Source organism: Manis javanica, chromosome 10 (assembly GCF_040802235.1).
Source record: "Manis javanica isolate MJ-LG chromosome 10, MJ_LKY, whole genome shotgun sequence".
Lineage (NCBI taxonomy): Eukaryota > Metazoa > Chordata > Mammalia > Pholidota > Manidae > Manis > Manis javanica.
Window position 1 is genome coordinate 59,372,793 of NC_133165.1, and position 17,498 is coordinate 59,390,290.

At 51.2% G+C, this 17,498-nt stretch overlaps 1 long non-coding RNA gene across 2 annotated transcripts; it reads left to right on the forward strand.

Moving 5' to 3' along the window:
• The first annotated feature begins 1,560 nt into the window (after window positions 1–1,560).
• On the forward strand, window positions 1,561–17,392 carry LOC140844096 (uncharacterized). 2 transcript variants are annotated; one of them, XR_012122317.1, is made up of 5 exons: window positions 1,561–2,072; window positions 2,352–6,453; window positions 6,566–10,046; window positions 12,879–12,975; window positions 14,892–17,392. It is a non-coding gene; the product is annotated as an uncharacterized lncRNA (long non-coding RNA). The 2 variants fall into 2 exon arrangements; XR_012122316.1 differs by lacking the exon at window positions 14,892–17,392 and having other exon boundaries at window positions 12,879–13,896.
• Window positions 17,393–17,498: the final 106 nt, after the last annotated feature.

Below are 17,498 nucleotides of genomic sequence, written 5' to 3' on the forward strand. Positions count from 1 at the left end.
CTAACCAAACATCTCCGGTCTGCACCTCACTCCTAAGACAATGGCTCTTTTCATAAAAAATATTTTAGAAAGCAAAACCCACAAACCTCCCATCCCCCCCCCACTCCCACCTCCAGCAGGATATGGTTCTAAGACAGCCAAAATGGTGGCTTCCTGTTTCTTTAGGGATGTGTGTTTTGGACTATGGCTTCAGACAAGGGTGTGTGTTTTGGACTATGGCTTCAGACAAGGGTGTTGGTAGGGCAGGGGGCTGCCTTCTGCTAAATTCAGAGAAAAAAGAAAGAATGACAACCGCTCCGTGGCAAACAAATGAAGTTAGCTGGATTGTTGCTCTACAAACTCGCCTCTTGGAGGGAACTTCATGCCCTCCTCGTGGATGGAGTCAGGAATTCTGAGAAATGGATTCCAGGCACCGCCCATCTCTGAGTCTCAGTTACTAAATCTGTTAAATGGCACTGCTGGGGGGTGGGGGGAATGGCTAAAATTGACTGTCAAAACGCATTCTGGATTCCATGGAATCCCTGAACTGGTGGGGTCAGATTCACAGAGAAGAGACGCCAGGGATGGGTGGGAACACGGCGCGTGCGGCTGGGCTTCGCGCGGAGTGTCCCCTGGGCGCTCTGTGCCCTGGGAAAGGCACAAGGAGGGCCCGGGCCAGGGCGCTGCGAGGGAGGGGTGCGCTGCAGTGGGGGAGGGGGATAATTTAGGGCTTTAGTCTCATCCGGGGAGTGAGTTCCAAGTCTCAGGGTCTAGGAGAAAGAAGGGAGCAGGAATCCTAAGAGTGCACCGCCGGGCACTGAGGAACCAGGACCAGCCCCCAGGGTGGGGAAGAGCTCCGGACGGATCCCGTGGGCCAGAAGGGACCTCTGAAGGGCTAAAAAGGGCCTGGCGGGGTCCCCAAAGAGCAGTGGTGGGGGGTTAGGGGCGCGCCAAGTTGCCATTTCGAAGGGAGTGTCTTTCTCCACTGCCGAGAGGACCCTCCCGCGGGTACGCGGCGGGAGTGGGCTAAGGGCGTGCACGTCCAGGGAGCGGCCTCGCCGACTTGAGGGGCGTCCCTGAGGCGGGGCGTCCCGGGCAGCGGCCTCCGAAGAGTCTCAGCCTTGGGGAGAGGGGACTCTAGCCCCACCCATACCCCGGCCGAAGAGGCGCTGAGTGGGAAGGTCGGGGGATCCTGGGCGGCTCGCTCCAACTTGGAGAGCCTGGCCGGGCCCCTAGCGCGCGGCCCTCAGCGCCCTGAAGTCGCGCGGAGCCTCCAATCTGCCCTGTTCATCTTCCGGCTCGCGGAGTCCGGGGACGCCGAGGGTCGGTCCGTGCGTCCGTCGGTCCATCCGAGCCCGAGTCCGCGCGCCGCCTCACTCCACGGCCGCCCCGCGGGGCCCGCCCACCCCTGGCGCCCGCCCCGCCCCCGGCAAGAGCCTCCGACGCTGGGCCTGGCCGGCCAGGGTGCAGGGAGCGAGCGCGGGGTCCGCGGCCGGGGCGGCGCGCGGCTTCGTGTTCACTGGGGGTTCCGCGCGGAGCGCCGGGCAAGTGGGCGCGGAGCGCGAGCCGCCGGGGGCGGGGCCGCGCTGACGGGGGCGGGAGCCGTGGGCGCACGAGCGCGCTGCGCGTGGGGCGGTGGCGGCGGGGCAGCGCGCGGCGTCGCGTCTGCTCCTGGCTCCCAGCTCCTCACCCGGCGCGCTGCGCTCTTGCCGACGCGCCTCTGCGCTGCAGCCGCGCCTCCTCCTAGACGTTTCCTCCCGCTCCCGAAGAGAGCAGTTTTTTTTTCCCTTTCTGCTGTTAGGGATCTGGGCAGCCGAGGGGCGAGGCGTCCCCGAGCACATTTAAAGGGGCCGAGGCCGTGGGGCCTCGGGGAGCGCGCGGGGTTCAAGGGACTAGGATCCGGGCGGGGGAAGCCGGCGAGTTGGGCCTTTGGGGCCTTCCTGGGCCCTTCGCTCAGTAGGCCATCCATGTCTTCGTTTTCATTCAGACGTACACCAAAAGCGGTGCTGAGCGCGGAACTAGACAGCTCCAAATTCTTGCCGTCACGCAGCTTGGTTGGGAGAAGGTCGGCAGAGGCACAAGACAAATATGCAGTAAGTATCATTTCAGATATTGGTAAGTACCTTGCGGGTGATAAACCATGGTTATGGGGCAGTGGCTAAGTGTGAAGAGCAGCATTAGAGCTGTGAAGAAACGCAAATTCTCGGGACCTTCCCCATCCTTACTAAGCCAGAAATCCCGGGCTTAATAAACCCTTCAGGTGGTGCTGATGTGCCGGAGTAGAGAATGGGTGATCAAGGAAGGCCTCCCTGAGGAAGTGACATTTAAAGGAAGACCTAGTTGCTGAGCTGCCTTTCTTTGTTCACTTTCAGTACACAGGCCAGCACCTCTCTGGGACCAGACACGGTGCTCATTGACATGAATGACTCAGAGAAGCCTTCGCCATGGAGCTCCGCGTCTGACTGGCCAGGCAACATAGTTCTGCTTCCTTGGAGAGTGCTGGGATGGGGACAGGAGTGCACAGTGTGGGAACTCAGAGGTGGCCCCCAAGTGGAGAGGGCCCAAGCAAGGAAAGTCCTTTCAGGTAGAGGGAATAGCTTGGGCAAAGACAGAGGAGTCAAAAAGTATGGCCTGTTGGGGCTGCCAGGAGGAGTTTGGATTGGCAGGAAATCGAGGGTGGAAACATTCCCAAAGTGAGGTGCAGAAGGGCCAGCGTGAGAGGTGCTTTGCCACACCAAGGGCTTCCTTCCATCAGTCGCTGAAAGCTGGCAAGGATCATGTCTTTCACATATAACTGGCAACTAATATTTATGGAGCACCTACCGGGTGCCTGTCACAGTGCTTAAGCTATGTACATACATGTTTTTTCATGTAAGCCTCACTACAGTCCTATGAAGCTGGTATCAAAATTCTTGCCATTTCACATGTGGCGAAACTGAGTAAAGTATTCAAATGAGAGTTCCTGATTCTGTTTTTGCCAGAATTTGCTCTGTGTCTGCCGCTCCAGAACCTAGCTCAAGGAGTGGCTTGGTCATTTGGTAGTTTGGTTGTGAGTCTAAGTGCCAGGTGTATACTTTCAGCATTTCCAGCACTCTGTGGGAAGGGCAGCAGGGGGATGTCTCAATTTGTTTTGGCAATTTAGTCAACATATCTACTACTCTGTGGAAGTTGGGGAAGGAACATGGGACATATCCCCCACCTCCCACTACCACCACCATCCTTTCCTATCCATCAGATGGGGAAGAAAGGCCCAGAGATGACCCCTTGCCAAGGTGATGGCTCCAGGGCCGGGGCAATGCATGCCCTGCTTACCACTGTGCAGCCCTGGCATCTAATGTTAGAACCCAACACTTAGCAGGTTCTCAAAAAAATTTTTTGGACAAGAAATAAAGGCTTAGGACAGAGGTTCAGATGATTATGTAAGATCACTTTAGTTTTCTGGGATTGAAGGTGACAGAGGCTAGAATTTTTGGAACTTGCTATGCTGGGACTCTGCGAGGAGACAGAAACCCAAATGAACACAAGGCATTTCACAATATGGCTGTGTCGGCCTGCACCTAGGCACTTGTGGTCCAGCCTTTGGTCCAGGTGGTCCCAGATGACCAGATGTTTCCATTGCATAGATGAAGTACTTACTGCTCTGAGCATACTGCTGAGCCATAGCATCAGCATTGCTCGGGTGCTTCTGTGAAATGCAGAACCTCAGGCCCTGCCCCAAACCTACCAAACCAGAATCTGCATTTTAACAAGCTCCCCAGATGATGTGTTTACATGTTACAGTTGGAGAAGAGTGCCCTAGATAACCGACCCCATTCTTTTTGGCCAGAGCACACAGAAGTAGAGAAAAGACATTGATTGAACTTTCCCCAGGTTTTTACTGGGGTGAGAACAGAATCCCCTTACCTTTGTCTCCTTGTGAGTACATTACTGGAAGGTTGGTAGGTTCTGGGTATCTGTGGGCCAATGCTGAGCAGAACTCCTGGTACATACCAGGTGCTCACTAAAAATATTACATTCATGAAGGTCTGATTTGAATTGTTGCATGAGTCAGTTGGTGCCTGGCATACAGAAGGTGTTCAGTGTACACACAGTGAGGATAGGAATGAATAAATTTCAGTTTGGTAATGTGGAAAGGCTCTGGGGAGGATAAACTTTTTTTGCCATCATTATGAAAAATCTTATATAGTGTTTTCACTCTCAGCAAGCTCTCCTGTCCACCTAGCCAGGTTTGCAGGTTTTCTCTTGGTTTATCTTTTAATACCTACAGTATAGAATGAGATTATGCACACTTTCAAGCCAGAGCCTCAGGTGTACCTCAGTTTCCCCAACCAGGAATTGAATTGGAATCCTTTCAAAGGACCTTTTAATCTTCGAGCCATGACAGAGTCCTTAAGCCCCCAGCCTTTTGTGGAGAAGTACTTGGGCCTCTGGAATAGAAAATCTATGGCAGAATCAGTGTCATGCAGATGGGCTCTTAATAAACTTTGTGGATCCCCTCATGGAAGTGGTGAAGAAGGTAAGTTGATGAAGTAACCGTGGAAGTCATGGTGAAGGTGGGAGATGGGATGTGGCTGGCAGTGGAGTTGGAGGTACTGGACCTGACAGATGGAGGAGATGATAGACTTGGAGGAGAAGATAGAGGTGGTGGGAGGGCTGGTCAAGGTGGTGGAGAGATCGTAGAGGAGGGAGGGTGTCTGTTGGAATGCAGGTACACATGAGTGAGTGGATAAATCACTTCAATATTTGATGCCAAAAGAAAGTATGTTTTAATAATTAGCTTGTTTTTGGGTATTAAAAAAATTCAAATAACCTAGGACCCCAGGGCAGCTACAGGAGAAAGCTCAGATAATTCAATATACAGCCACTGCTACCCTCAGTGGTAGGACCTGCAAAAGGAGAAAGGAGGGCAGCAAGAGACCTCAGTGCTTTGCTAAGCCCTTTCCACCACTGTTGAATTTGGGATTTGAGGCTAAGCCATGTCTACTTAAGGAGATCACAGCACCAGTGACAGCTGGAAAAACACACATGTCTGAGCCTGTTGGCTGAAGCCACATGGTGGTGTGGAGTGATGGACTGTGAAGCTGAAATGCTTATTCCTTTGTTTGCTTTTCTTAATAAGAGAAAATGAATGTGAAAGACCAGAAGACCGGATGTGAAATACCCACATCCGGTGCTAATACTGATGGATGGACTTACTCGGTCCTTAAGGAACTAAGCCATAACCACTCATTCGGCTCGGGGGCCAGCTGTAAATACCCACAAGGGACATGAGTGTGTGGGGGTAATTACCATCATCACTCTTCTTTTGAGCCTTTCATACATGTATTCTTCCCAAGAATCCTATACAGGGATTGTTATATCTCCATTTCACACATGGGAAAACTGAGGCCCAGACAGAGGAAGTGATTTGCCCTTACAGGCCAGCCAGGACTCACACCCCAAGAACACAGACTGAGTTCTTAACCACTGGGCTACACTATTTTCTCTGTGATGTGCAAAAAGTCTGCTTAGATGTCACGTTTTCCAAATCACTACCATCTTAATTGTTGCTCTCAGCAGACCGTCAGGCTGCCGTCATAATAACACTGGTAATAGTAACGAATGCTGATCCCTAATATCTACTGAGCACGTTCTCTCTCTATGCTTCTTGTGATACCATTTTAGAGAAATGAAGGTCAGAGAGGTGAAAGCCTTACTGAAGACTCAGAGCTTGAGCTAAGATTAAATCCAGGTCTTTTGTGGTGGAGCTAAGATTAAACCCAGTTCTTTCTGTCCTCAGGCCAGTGCTATTCACATTATACCACATTTGCCTAAGATCACAGTGGCAGAATGAGGACCAGAATCCTAGGCTGCCAGCCTACCTTCCTTTCTTCCATAAAAATGCAGTGTGCCTTCTCTGTGCCAGGACCAGAAACACGCCAGACTTACTCCCCAGCCAGCTGAGGAAGCAGGACACCCAATAGCAAATTTCCATCACTTTGATGAGAACAACTAATGGAGAAAACAAACCTCCCAAATCCCCTCAGATGCCTTTAAACCCCTGGCATGGGGCTGACCAGTTTTCTGGGGTCTCTGAAATCAAAGACACCCCTCACTAGACTCCTTAGGACCCTTAGGCTCCTCCCCACCAAAACGCCCTCCACATCTCTCACTCACACATAACTCAGCAGAAAAGATTAGGATCCTCCAACTAAGCAAATATCTCCTGCCTTCTTATTATCCTTAGACCATCTGGGGCTAATTATGTCCCTGCACACAGCTTAGATAACATCAGATCAAAACCGCTGAAATCCGCTGGATGTGGCCATGTTCTCCAGCAGCAGAGAGCGCCCAGGCTCTGTGAGCTCATGCCAAGCGGCCACGGCCAAGCCTCCCAGACAGGCAGTAGAACGCAGTGGCCAGGCCCCACACCACCCTGGCCATCAAGTCCCAGACTCAGCTTCTCCATCAGTAAATCATAATAACTAGTATTTGGTGAGTGCTTATTTTGTGCATTTAGCAAGTGTTTTGCCTATAGTATTAACTCATTTAATCCTCTCAACAACCCATGAAGTATGCCATGTTTGTTCTTACCTCCACATTACAGATGCGGCTACCATGGCACAGAGAGGCTGAGGCACTTGCCTAGGGATACTCAGCTAGTAAGTGGTGGGGACTCGACTCTGGCTCTGGGACCAGCTTTCTTACCCACTTTGGCACCCTGCTCACCCCTGTCAAGTGGACATGATAATAGCATCTGCTCATTAAATGAGATAATTCATCTAAAGCATAAAACATGCAGGAGGGGGAGATGGACACAGATGATCACTGTCATTTAAATGTCTAGTACATGTTGGTGCTAAATAAATGTTTGCAAAGTACACCAGGAACTGGGTCACACAAACTCCACAATCAGGGCAGGAGAGGACAGGGCAGAGAATTTACTGAGCGGCTGCTATACGCTGGGATGGGTGAGAGGGGGAAATGTGGGAGCCCCAGAGGAGCACAGGGAGGCAGCCCGGGTTCTGCTTCCCACCCAGCCCGGAAGGAGTGACAACCAAGGTTTTGTTTCCTGCTGAGATGGGTACTTTTCTGTAAAGCTGGGGCCCGATGCTGGCCGGTCCACTCCTATGGCAGTGTACCCCTGGGCTTCCCTTTTCAATAAGGAGGACTACTTTTTGTCTACAGGGAAAAAGTGCATGTTATTCAAATGGAAATGACCCTGGCCCCACAGCCTCTTTGACTGCTGAACCCCAAGTTTCTGCAGCCTTGGGCTGCTCACCTCACCGCACCATGATTGCATCATCGTCAGCTTCCCCTAGACATTAACTGAGGTGCGTTCCTGGCTCCAGAGGCAGTCGAATGAATCTGGGCCAGACACCTGCTGGGGTGGACTGGTCTTAGCAAGGCTGCCCTGCCCTTCTGTGCCCCATATTGGTTGGTCAGATAAATTCAGTTCAGGCACAGTGCACCCGCACCCACCTGCACACAACCAGGCCAGGCATGCAGAGAGAGCACAGCTGGCTCCAGAGAGATTAGGCCAGAATTCATGAATGTTCCTACCCATAGTACCAGGGGCTTGAGTGCATGCTGGGAAGGCTTCCAGGGGGAGTCAGGCTTTGCCAGGCATCCTGAAGAAGTCACATAAGCAGAGGGGAGCAGGAAAAGGCCTGCCAGGCAGGGGCTGGAGGTGGGAACTGGGACCAGTAGTCCAGTTAGGCCGAAGTGTCTGGTGTGCAGGGTGGAGGGTACATTCAGGTGAAGGAGAAGACAGGGTCCTCCAAGCCCATTGTGTCCAGCAGGTGGTCAGCTCCCCAAGGAAGGGCTGAGCTCTGGAGGAGGGGAGTCTGAGGCTGGACAGGGCCAGCTTGGAGTTTTTATCACCACTGGGTGGGATCTGAGGTCTGTGGAGGAAGTGGCCACCCTCTTCTGGCCAGGCATTTTTTTTCCTTCTACTGGCCCACTGGGCTTTTTCTCGAGGCCACATTTCCACACTGGCCCCTCCTGGCTGGCTGAGTGTGGGCATGGCTCCACCACACACCAAGCAGCAGGGGTGTCCTGGCCCTAGGCTTCCTGCCCCACCTTGGCCAGGCTGATTGGAGGAAAACAGCCCTCAGTCCCTCTTCAAAATAGGAAATTGTTCTCCTAGCTTCCAGAAGGACAGGAACTGTTCCCATGGCAACCATGAGACAAAGAGGCCTTGTTAACCCTTCTATGGCAGGCTTGGCTGAAAGCCCCTTCTTGCCAACTCCTTGTGGGCCTGGCACCATATAGGTGACACAGAAGGTCCACTTCACTGACATCCTCCGAGGCTCACTACCACTCCCAGGGCAAGGCAGGGCTGGGGTTTGAAACTTATCGGACGGATGGCACGTTGAGATTAACTCAGAGGGTGAAGACCTGGTCACAGGGGAAGTTGAGCACAACAGGGCACAAGCGTGGGGTTTGAAGTCAGTCTGTTCTAGCTCCTTGCTAGCTGTGTCCCTTGGGTATGTGGCTTAACTTTCCAAGCCTCAGTTTCCCTACCTGTGAAATGGGACAACTAGAGAGCCTGCCTCATGGGCCTGTTGTGAGCATTTACTGAGGTCATTCATTCATCGAACACACACTCGTGTTGTGCCAGCTATTGTAGGCCCGCCGGAAATACCTATGACAACACCACAAATGAAAACCTCCTGCCTCGTGGGGTGAGTGTACCATTCGCGGGAGGCAGGCAGTAAAGGCCACACATGGATGGAAGAGACTTTTAGAGATTCTATGCTGTGGGCAATGGATGGTGCGTGGAGCGTGGAGAGGTCTCTGGCTTCGTGGTCAAGGAGAGGCAAGAGTGGGAGCCTCCCAAGGGACAACCTGGGGGCCCCATTCAGGCAGAGGGGCCAGCAGGAGAAAGGCCCACGGTGGGTCAGGGCTGTGACATCGGAGGAGGGGAGAGGGAGTGGGAGCGAGAAGGTGGAGGAGGCTGGGCATCAGGGCCTCTGGGCTGTATTCATGGAGCAAGGCGGGGCCCTGAGGGGTGACGCAGTCAGGGGCACATTCGGATTCACAGTTGTAAAGATTTACCTCTGGCTGCCGGTGCCCATGGGACACAGCTAAGAGTGACAGGGACTTGGGACTCTGTCAGGCATGTCTTCTGGGGGACCTGGCCCTGTGGCCCTTGAGAGCCCTGAGTCATGGCAAGAGGCTTATTGGTGTTTTGGCAGGGACCTGGTGGCCTGCGCCCAGGGCTGCCACCATTCAGGAGCCCAGCCATTTTCTTGCCCACCCACCAGGACATGCTCTCCCTCCCTGTCTCTTGATGCTCAGGGGCCGCTGTGAGGGGGCCGTGGATGTAGCCCCTCACAACGTGATGCATGCAGCAGCTGCCCGATGGTTACTTTGGGATAAGATCTTCTCTCCTCACCAGGGCCTCCAACACCAGAACATGCCCACCTCCTCAAGCCCCCTCCCACCCCATCTCCCACCACCGCTTTTCCCTCAGCTCCAGCCACCATGGCCTTTCTCTCCATCGCTGCACCTGCCCAGCTCCCCCTGGCCCCATGGACTTTGCACATGCCATTTCGCCTTCCCAGATTTTCACATGACTGGGTTATCTCCCCTCATCAGTTATGTGTCAAACGTCCGCTTTTCACAGAGGCATTCCGAATGCACCCCCAGTCCCTTTCCATCCACCCCATCACCCCATGTCCCTTCTCTGCTTGCACTTACCCATCACTGGGTCCCACATTGGTTTGTTTACCTGCACACCGTCTGTCCTCACCCAGAATGCCAGTTCCAGGAGGCAAGTCTGTGTCTCTTGGCAGCTCTCTCCTGGCACCCAGAACACAGCCTAGCACACAGTAAGTGCTCACTGTCATATGGTACACACTGAATGAACACAGAGTGACAGAGACTCCCATTTCCTGGGCTTAGTACCAAACTCCCACTCACTAGCTGTCTCTCTGCCAGGAGGGCAGCCCTCAAGAGGACTCCGTTGCAGATGAGGGGAACAGGGATTAAATGTTTATCCTAAAGAGGAACTACGTTTACTCACCAATGGACAAACCAGTGAACAATCTCCGAGGACTGTGTGGGAGCTAATGCACTGGGAGGTATGCATCATTATCCCCATTTTTCAGATGAGGAACCTGAGGCTCTGAGAAGGGAAGTCTCACACCCAGCTGGGAAGTGGCAGGATTGAGGGAGACTCAGGAATGACACCAGGAGCCCATGTCTTTCTCCATACTCTCCCACCATGTCAAAGGGCCCTCGAGTACAGGCAGACCAATGGAAAAGGTTATAGAAGTTCTGAAGAATCTCCTCCAAGGGCTTGTCAAGGTCTCTGCCACAGCCACATCTCTGGGTTAATACAGAATCCAAACCTCCCGACCTGAGGAATCTTGTGGGCTGGTTAAACAGGACCAGTGAATCAAGATTCCTGGGGTTGGATTGGAATCGATTCTTCATTTGGGGGAAATGTGCTAAAGCTTTGGAAGCCACTTTAAATGGCAAGTGGAGCCTGGGTGGGAGGAACACTGGGACCCTCCTCTAGCCAAAGGGCCTGAGGTTCCATCTGGTCATCAGACAAGAACTTGACCACTGCTCATTTACCAAGTGCATAGTAATGTCCAAAGGGGCAGTGGCATGTCTGTGCCTTGCCCTGCAGAGCTGGGAAGTAGGGGCAGTCCCGGGAAGACCCTGCCAAGCAACTGACTCCAACTTCCTACCTCTGACAGCCTCCCGCATTTGATTCCCCCCAGGCACAGGGAGCTCACACCCTCACAAGGCCATCCTTCCCTTGTGGGGTAGCTTTGCAGTATGCGAGTGGCCATGTCTCCTTCCCCAATGTACCAGGAATGGTGGCAGTTTAAAAAGAGGATTTTGATTAGCTACAAGGCCTGATTCCTGATTTATTTTCCCCATGGAGCTACAGAGTGAAGACTGTGTCTCTCTGCCAGCTCCATGGCAGAGGGTGATGGAGACAGAGGCTCTGGAAAGACCATATTAATTAGCTTAATAAGGGAGTGTGCACCCACATGGTTGTGCTCAGAAAGGGACCTGGGAGGCAATGTGACCTCCTGTCATGGACACCATCAATTGTTGGGTGAGCCTCCCCCTACCTGAAACCCAGAGGCTCAAGAAAAATGGATCAGACCCAGTCCAGGAACACTATTAAAATGCTCAGAGCTCTGGGCACCAGTCCATTGCCCCACACTCACACCTCCATCCTTATAGAAGCAGCTGCTCTCCACACACGTGGTTCCTGTGGGAGCTGCCCATGGGCTGCCTGATGGCAGAGAGGCTGAAATCGGCCCCCATCCAGCCCAGGGGGAAGCACCTTTTGTGCGTGGCCTGCAGGAGCCATTCACAAAGCATGAAGCGTTCTAATGACCTGGTGCCAGAGCTTTGACAGCTCGGAGTTTGGGAGGAGGGTTTGAGGCCCAGCCCTCCAACTTCTCAGCTCTGAATCCCAGGCAAGTCCCTTTCCCTTCTGGGTGTCCCTCTCCTATTCTGTACAAGTGCATTTCTAGCACCTACCACACATGCCCATTAGGAAGAAGAAATACGATCGTGACCTTAAGGTGCTTAGCCTGGTGCCGTGCACACAGTAGCCATTTCAGTGCACACTGGGTATTATTTCTAAGTATGAATGAAGTACCTGCCACATAGTAGGTGGTCCATTAGGACTTGATGTCTTTTTGTAGGTAGACATTTGCTTATGTTTTGTGAAGGCCTAATTCATATGCCATTTCTCACCGACTTGCTAGTTTGGTTAACTAATTTTTAACTTTTTATAAATACAATTTATAAATACCATTTAGTCACATTTCCCTGATTAACAGGCAGCCGCATCCAGCCTTGCTCTCTAGCGACAGTGTCCCAGGCTGACCACATTCTTCATTTTAAAGCCTGAGGAGGATTTGTCTCTAGTTGCAAACTCCTCCCTCAGTATCCAGTTACCGACCTTCTGTCCAGATGTCGGTTGCTGCTTCCTCAAACTGAGAGATTTACAGTGCTTTAGACATTACCTGTCTAGGTGCCTAACTATAGTTGCATGTAGGGTGTGACTATACCCATTTTACAGAAGAGGAAATGGAGGCTTGAGACCTGCCCAGGCACTGGGGATTGTGACATGTTGCAACCACACAGTTGGTACTTTTCCCAATGCACTCAACTGGGGACCTGAAGACAGTTTTTTCTGGAAGTGGCAGCTGCAGTGCTTAAGGTTTGGGGAGTCTGCTGTGGCCAGGGCACACCTGGAGCAGGTGGCAGAGCAGAACCATAACCCCTGGCTTCTCCTCTCCCAGGCATTTCAACCCCACTTACTGGCTTCCTCCTTGTGCCTAGCCTTAGGGGGAACCCAGAGAGTCAGGCACATGCATTGAGAGATCAGAAGGCATCACACACACACAAGAGATATGTAAGTCTTGGGGCCTAGTGCAAAACGAAGATGCAGGGCATCTTTTTCAAAAATTAGGACTTTCAAGCTGGTGACAGCAGAGCAGGGTCTAAACTAAGCACAGGCTCTCGTGAGCATAGGCCCCTGTGTGACCACACTGGTCACAGACCCGTGGTACTGGCCATGCACACACCAGGGCTAGGAAGGCAGCACCTCAGGGTGTCCAGACCCCTGTTCATAGCCTGGAACAGAAGAGGAGTCAAATACACACCCTTAGTGAGTGAAAAGACACATTCACCCCCAGCTCTGACACACAGACACAAGATCGTGAATTTGCAAGTTGGTAAACTGAGGTTCAGGAAGACTCCCGCCTTTCCCAGCCTTACCCAAAGCCCAGATCCCTGTCTCTGGTCCCGAGTGCTTGCCCAGTTTTGTGCTGACCCCAATCCTGGCCTTTGTTTTCCTGATCCCACAAAGAAGGGGTAGTTTACTACAGGCTGAAGTTTATTTTATTTTTGTGTTTTCGAATAATTGATTCCAACAGTTCCTACAGACGTCCTGCCGAAGGAAAACATGTTTTGCTTGCTCAACCTCCAACTTCCTCGCAGCACACCGTTGGGGCGCCCGTGGCCACAAGGAAGGTGTGGGTGACTTTTCCCTTGGTTATTTTCTTTTTTTCCATCTCGTTGTTGGGGGACAACAAAACATGTTTTCCTCTTTCTCCAGAGGAAATAGGAACTTTCTTATTGACTACTTGTTGCCTGAAATTCATCTTCCTTCTCCTGTGATTATATTGGATTGGGTGAGTGGTGTGATTGAACCTCAAAATAAATATCCTTCATTTTACTGAAAGGACAAGCATGACAACCAAGATTTTCAGTCACATGAAGCCACGGACACCACTGAAACTCACCCTGGCCTCCTTGTCAGTGTCAGTACACACATCTGAAGTGGCTTTACTATCCCAAGTTCATCTTTTCCAACATGCAGGACTAGGCAGGGGTGCATAAAGCCAAAATTCTGTGGAAGGTGACTTGTCGCTTCGAGTTTAGTGCAACAGGTAAGGGTGTATGGTGTGAGGTAGGGGTCAAGAACCCTTTTCTCCCCCATATACACATCCAACTGATTCAGCAGCATTTATTTAAAACACCATCTTTTTTCCACAGTACTGAAGCATCTTGGTTACCATAAACCTGGTGATTCCACATATGTTGGATTTCCCATTCTGTCCCCTTAGTCTATCTGTCCATCTTTCTGCCATGACCACCTGTCTTAATCACTATTGTGTTCACTGAAATCTATAAATCATGGTTGGCTGAATAATTATCCTATGGCTGATTGGTTTACATTGTTTCCAATGTTTTATTATTATGACTTTCATTGTACTAGGTCATAGTAATAAAAAATATAAAAAGGAGTAATAGCTGAGGCCATGTGCCAGGCTCTGTCCTAAGTGCTTTCCATATATTAACTCGTTTAATCTTCATTCACAGCAACCTTTGCAGGGAGGTGCTATTGTGATCTCCTCTCTTGAGAGATGAGGAACTTGGACATAGAGAGGCTAAATCATTTGCCTTTGCTCCCATAGCTTCTGCTTGGTGGTGCTGGGGTCTGTACCCAGACAGCCTGGCTCCAGAACCTCTGATTTTATTTATTCCCCTCTATAATCCGAGAGTGGATGAAAGGGGAGTGTACAAAACTGAATGGAAGGAATGCCTTTCTTCTCTCCTTGAATTAATGAAGTGGCTCCACCACTCATTGGCTATGGGACTTTGGACATGTTACATGCCTCTTTAAGTTTCAGTTTCCCTGTCTGTAAAATGGACATAAATGGACATAATAATCCTAATTGCCTGGGTTATCATGGAGCTTCAGGGACCAGTACAATGCCTGCTGGCTCAGAGAAGGTTCCCTGTCCTGTCTTAACCATCTTGACTGATGGTCTCAGAGGACTCCTCCCAAAAAGGTCTTTGATTTGCAAACATTCTGGGCTTCCTGCTGGAGCTGGAGGAACCTTCCCAGATGGGGAAACTGAGGCCTGGAGAAGTTGAGGCCATAGATGGTGGGTCCCCCTGCTTCTCATAGCCTCTCTCTGCACTTGCAGATCTAATGTTGGGCTTTCTTGATCATCAGCTCACCAGGGTGGGAGTTCTGCCCAAAACACCCTATGGCAGCAACTTCTCCTTCATCAGAGGCAGACCCTGCCTCACTACACAGAATAGCTCTCTGACCTCCTGGAAGGTTTGAGTAAGCATCTGATGACATTACCTGCCTCCCGTGAGCTCTGGGGGGACAGGACCCTGTCATTGCTCTATGGACACAAGGAGTATTTGATAAAAGAATGAATTAATATTATCAAGCAGTTACCTTGGGTGACCAAATGTCCTAGTTTGCTCAGGACCAAGGGGTTTTCTGGGATACAGGACTTTCAGTGCACATTTCAACCACAAATGCCTTGGGCAAACCAGGATGAATTGGTCACCCTAAGTTACCACCATGTAGCAGGCACTGGATTTAGCCTTCATAGTCACTGTTTGATCTAATCCTCATGTCTTAGGTCAGGGCCCTTGGAAGCAGAGACTGAGCCAAGGATCCAGGTGCATGTGAATTATTGAAGAAGTGCTTTCAGCAGGGAGTGAGGACGGAAGGAGGGCAGAGCAAAGCACCAGTGAGGCTGTGGTCCTGGATGGAGGCTGGCCTCAGCCTGGCCCCTCCAGGGAGACTGGAGCTCAAAGAACACCACAGAGTTGACCTTGGCTTGAGGCCCAGGGTCCCACCCTGGAGAATGGAGGCAGCCAGGGACAGTGCTCATGAGAAGGGGCAGCTACTAGCAGCCACCATCCCTGCAGCATGGGAACAGGAGCACTGTCCTGTGACGGGGTTGGGGGGGACCCCAGTGTCCACATAGCTATGGAGGGAAGTCAAGTATGATTATATACCTAACGACCTTTTTAATCTAAAACCACCCAATGGTGCACCACTGCACTGAGAATAAAATCTTAAGTCCTTCTGGGGGCTGCTGGCCCATTTCTCTCCTCCCTCATCTCATTTTACTCAGCAGCCCTGGCCTCCTGTCTGGTCACCATGCACACGTGAAGCATGGCCATCATTCTTACCATTTGCTGCCTCTGCCTAGACTCCCCTTGGCCCAGATCTCTCTGGGGGCTCCCTCCCATCACTCAGATGTCAACTCAAATGCCACCTCCTTGAATATTCATGGCCATCCCACCAATATCCCCCAATGCCCCTGGTCATGCTCTTCCTTGTGATTTGGGATAATTTTCTTCATTGCACTCACCGTTGTCTGTAATTATTTATTCTCTTCAATTGCTTTGTGTCTGTCTCCATCTCCAGAATATAAATTCCATGAGGGCAGTATGCTTTTCTGTCCTTTACTGTATGGGCTCAATAAATATTTGTTGAATGAATGAACACCCCCCCACCCCACTTACAGATTGTAAAATGGAGTCTCTGAAAAATCATGGGACTTATATGCAAAGTCACCTGCTGCTGAGTGGCAGAGCCAGAAATCAAACCAGGAGACCCCAAGCTTGTGCCCTTAACCACTGGGCTGCCCCACCTCCTTTGCTTCATGGCCAGGCCCCCATGATAGAAATGGTGTCTGACTGTGTACTGAGGGTTCTCCAGCTCCTGGCTCAAGGCCTGGCCCAAAACAGGGGCTGGCATATATGTGAGCAGTGGATGAGTTACACTACCACAGATGAGCAACCTTTGTTGGCTTCTTGGAAGGGGCAGCTGAGGCTGTCTATGCCTGGCCTGCATTTCCTGGGCCCTTCAGCTCACATTACCATCCTGCATTCAGAATGCACTAGCTGGCTCTGCAGGGTGGGGTTGCAGGTGCTGTCTGCCTCAGTGATCAATGTGAATAATAAACGTTTAGAGTTAATAAGCTCCAGTTAACGTCTCTCGCTTCAGTGACTAATGGGCTTCCCAGAGCCCATAACTCACGCTGTTGCTTGCCTCCCTTCCCTCCATGGCTGCCCTGGACCCAGCCTTCTGGGAGATGTTGCTGAGGGAGGAGGAGGGACCTGACTTGGCTGAGATTTTATTTATGGCAGTGAACATGCTTTTGGGATACAGCAGGGTCTTTCTGGGGGAGTTCTGGCTCCAGAGAGAAGATAGTTGAGGGTGAGGGAGGTTGGTGATCCATCTACCATCCAGGCCCACCTCTGATGTTGGCAGCTAGGAGACCATGGTCATGTCCTTTGTCCTCTTGAACCTCCAGTTCCTTATCCATCAAGGAAAATAATAATAACCAGGGCTGCTCCAAGAATCAAATGATATAATGGACATAAAAGTGCAGAACAGTGGGCAGGGGTTGATCACTTCTGTTTGCAAATGTGTGACAAGTTGAGATAGAAGAGAAGGTGGTGTGAATGGAGATCCTTGCCCAGAGGACCAGCAGCATAGGTACCCACTGGGGCTTGCTAGAAATGCAGAATCTTAAGCCCTCCCCAGACATTGCTGGACCTGAATCTGTGTATTAATAAAATAAGTGATCCTAGTACATATTTCAGTCTGGGAATCCTGGTCTAGACCAAGCATGGCCATTTAGTAACTTTGGTACACCTGGTCACCAATCCCTGCGAAGATCAGACATTACTAATCAATCGCAGCACTCTTCCTAGTGGAGCCTAGAAATAGCCTCAGAGTCTGTACAAAACAACCTCTGTCACTGTTCAGAGCTGGCATGCAAGACAAGAACTGGTGGTGGTCCTAGGCCTGCCCCTGGACCCCCAAATATCTGACCAAGATGAGGAAACTCAGCCCAGTCTCTCCTGAAGTTTTGGGAACCAGTACCATTCACAGGATAGGGAAGGCTGGATGAGGCATGGGAGAGGCAGATAAGGGAAACAGAGGCAGGGAGACTCCAGGAGGCTCAGTGAGCAGTGGGGTTCCCGCTAGTGTGAGGGCAAGAAGCAGACACTTGCATGTTCCCTGGAAAGCCCAAGAAGAAAGTCCATGATGAGCCAGACTCCCAGCTCGGGATGGGAAGGACACCTTCCACCCTTTTGCCCTTTGTTCATTACAATGACATGATGGGCCACTCTCCTTAGGAACCTCCTAAAAATGACTTGTAAGGAAAAGTATTTGCTATTTAGATTATTAGACCTATAAAAACTTGTTAAAGTCAAATAATATG